Source organism: Erythrolamprus reginae, chromosome 2, assembly GCF_031021105.1.
Source record: "Erythrolamprus reginae isolate rEryReg1 chromosome 2, rEryReg1.hap1, whole genome shotgun sequence".
Taxonomy (NCBI): domain Eukaryota; kingdom Metazoa; phylum Chordata; class Lepidosauria; order Squamata; family Dipsadidae; genus Erythrolamprus; species Erythrolamprus reginae.
Genome location: NC_091951.1, coordinates 232,869,434 through 232,873,485, shown reverse-complemented (window position 1 = coordinate 232,873,485; position 4,052 = coordinate 232,869,434).

Here is a 4,052-nt window from a genome sequence, read left to right as displayed (position 1 = left end):
GTAACCCCCGCACTAATCGAGGGATCACTGTAGTCACTTTATTCCTCAAATAAATCCCCCTTGATTAAGCTTTGGGGAAATCTGAGCTATACTTCGAATAACAACAAAAAAAAGAGATTTCAACCCCTCTCCCTCATTGTTAATAATATTTAATTGAGGAAGTGAGGGGATTATTTTAGCACATGTACTACAATTTGGTGAGGAACCACAAAAAGAGATCAGCTTTGGCCCAGACTCCTTTTCACTGCCCTCCCTTCCCCAGCACTACACTATTATTACATTTTAGTGTAGCGAACCTAACCTTTATGCCGTGTAAAAATAAGATCCATAGGCTTTGTGAAACTGTTGTACAACCCTTTTGGTGGAGATGGGTAGGTGTATACATTTGATCAATAAATAAACTGATCTGTTCCAGGCTCCCTATCAATCATCTGCCACACTTTAGGACAGTGTTTCTCAACCTCAGAACTTTTAAGATGTGTGGTTTCTAACTCCCAGAATTCTGTGGGATGCTGGCTAGGGAATTCTGGGAAATGTAGTCCACAATCAGAAAAATTGCTGAGATTAAGAAACACTGCTTTAGAATGTTTTTTGTAAAGTCAGAGCCTTCATTTCATAAGCCTGATAAGCGTGTACTTTTGTTTGCTAAAATGTGACCCAATTTTTTTAAAAAAGTAAAGCATTTCATTTTTGGTGACCTTACCCCAAAATTGAATGGCCGATGAGTGATAGTGATGACTTGTTATGGCCTTGAACTTTTTAGATTGGGGGTTAGAAATGCCCATGCCTTTCATTTAGGTTAGGTGACAATAGGTTTTCAATAGTCTCCATAACAGAGGAGAAATAACAGATACTCTTTCCACTAAAGTCTTCAACCTAACCTTTACATAGGTCTTAAAATCAGCTGTAGGAAGGAGGATCAGCTGGAAAGATGATCGATAGAGGGATTTGGAAGAAATGGGCTTAGGTTAAGTCATGGATGATCGAATATGGTTTGTTGAATAAGCCACAAATACTGGCTCATCATATCAGTTGGGTCTTTCAGATTTCACATCACTCACTGACCAGCAAGAGCTCTCTAGGCAAGAGATTTTCAGAATTAACAGCACTCAATTTTAACAAAAATGAGCTACAAAATATTAGATTCCGTGGTTTTTAAAAATAACTAATCTAATCTGTTTAGCATAGCTAAGTCCTTGGAGAAGGGTGGCATACAAGTCTAATAAATAATAATAATAATAATAATAATAATAATAATAATATTTATTTATTTATTTATTTATTTATTATTTATTACTTAGATTTGTATGCCGCCCCTCTCCGAAGACTCGGGGCGGCTCACAACACGTGGAAACAAATCATAAATAATCTAACAAATTTAAAATTCAAAGATTTAAAAGACCCCATATACTAACAGACATACACACAAGCATCCCATATATAAATTAAACATGCCCAGGGGAAGATGTTTCAGTTCCCCCATGCCTGACGGCAAAGGTGGGTTTTAAGGAGTTTACGGAAGGTAGGGAGAGTAGGGGCAGTTCTAATCTCCGGGGGGAGTTGGTTCCAGAGGGCCGGTGCTGCCACAGAGAAGGCTCTTCCCCTGGGGCCCGCCAACCGACATTGTTTAGTTGACGGGACCCGGAGAAGGCCCACTCTGTGGGACCTAATCGGTCGCTGGGATTCGTGCGGCAGAAGGCGGTCTCGGAGATATTCTGGTCCAATGCCATGAAGGGCTTTAAAGGTCATAACCAACACTTTGAATTGTGACCGGAAACTGATCGGCAACCAATGCAGACTGCGGAGTGATGGTGAAACATGGGCATACCTAGGTAGGCCCATGACTGCTCTCGCAGCTGCATTCTGCACGATCTGAAGTTTCCGAACACTTTTCAAAGGTAGCCCCATGTAGAGAGCATTACAGTAGTCGAACCTCGAGGTGATGAGGGCATGAGTGATTGTGAGCAATGAGTCCCGGTCCAGATAGGGCCGCAACTGGTGCACCAGGCGAACCTGGGCAAACGCCCCCCTCGCCACAGCTGAGAGATGTTTTTCTAATGTGAGCTGTGGATCGAGGAGGACGCCCAAGTTGCGGACCCTCTCTGAGGGGGTCAATAATTCCCCCCCCCCCAGGGTAATGGACGGACAGATGGGATTGTCCTTGGGAGGCAAAACCCACAGCCACTCCGTCTTATCCGGGTTGAGCTTGAGTCTGTTGACACCCATCCAGGCCCCAACAGCCTCCAGGCACCGGCACATCACTTCCACCGCTTCGTTGACTGGGCATGGGGTGGAGATGTAAAGCTGGGTATCATCCGCATATTGATGATACCTCACCCCATGTCCTTGGATGATCTCGCCCAGCGGTTTCATGTAGATGTTGAATAGCAGGGGGGAGAGGACCGACCCCTGAGGCACCCCACAAGGGAGAAACCTAGGAGTCGACCTCTGACCCCCCACTAACATCGACTGCGACCGGCCAGAGAGGTAGGAGGAGAACCACTGAAAAATAATAATAATAATACCTCCCAATGCTTACTTCTGACATATTTTCAATATTGTATATCTTTACTAGGCCAGCATATGCATTCTTGGTCTACTTTTCCTAGCTAATGACTTTCAGATGTTTTAAGCTTTACTCAAATGAATAAGTTTTTAAAACTGAATGAATGAAATAAGAAATGCTGTTAGTTGGTTAACTATCTCAGCTATTGTATACATTTACTTTTGGATTAAAAAGTTAACTGTTTTATGGTTTTAGAATTATATGCCATCCAGAGTCACTTGGCAGAGATAGATAGCTGTAGAAATAAAAGAAGTAAATAAATTTACAGGTCAAACTTATTAAAAATGTGGATAATCAAGAGAGGGAACCGCATAGTCTTACAAAAATTCCTCATCCGCGATTGGCAGAAAGTGCTCTAATAAGTCATCCGATTTGAAGATAATCTTGTCAACACTACTGGCCATCATCTGTGCCATGTCGATATCCATAATGGTGTCCACAGCACTCCTCGCTGAACACAACATTACTTCCACGCTCTCCGCGGCAGCTTCGATGCTTACATCTAGCATGGTATCCATAATGTCCTTTACTTCAGTTAATTTGGTATAAATAGATTCAATGGCATTTGTCATGATCTGGCAGTGAAAATTCAAAAACAGAAGAATGAAGAAAATCGACAGAATTAAGCACCAGCGCATATATACTGTATCTTCCTCTATAAATTTGGGTTACTGTGTTCCCCCAAAGTAAGACCCTGTATTATATCGTTTTGAACCCTGAAATAAGCGTTTGGTCTTATTGCCAATCACTCAAAAGCCCGACTATCAGGGGATGTCTTATTTTGGGGAAAACAGGGTATGTGTTGTTTTTGCATCCAATTTCAATTTTATTTCTTCAGTTTGCTTTTAGTGCAGCAATTACCTTTAAAAAACAACAATAACAAATATACAGATAGTCCTCAACCTAAAACCACAATTGAGCCCAAATTTCCATTAACTAAGCAAGGCAGTTAAGTGAGTTTTGTCCCATTTTACATCTTTTGCCAGAAAAGTTAAGCAAATTATGTAGTTGTTAAGTGAAACTGACAATGACATTGTCAGATGTCAGCTGGTAAGATTAGAAATTGTGATCACACAAGACACAGACAGTGCAACTGTCATCTTGTTGTATCCTTGTAAATAGTTTGGTTCCGTGTGAAAATGCTGTCTGAGCGAGAATCAGGAAGTCGCTCCTGATTGGCTCAGACACGGCTGCTCTCTCTCTGGCGGGAACCGCAAATGCATAAAAGGAGCGGTTTCTCCCAGGTAGAGCAGACGGTATCCGCTGATTGTCACTTACCTTTAAGAGCTGAATAAAGGAACCGTCTTTCACCCAGCCCTGTCTCTGGGTTTATTTCACTGGCGACGACGGACGGAAGAACCACGCGTGCAAAATGAACAACCTTCAAATCGGCCGGGCTCCTGAGTTCTTCGACCCGGAGAAATCGTCCTGGGACGCCTACATAGCCAAGTTCGAGATCTTCCTCGAGGCCGCGGGAATAAGGGAC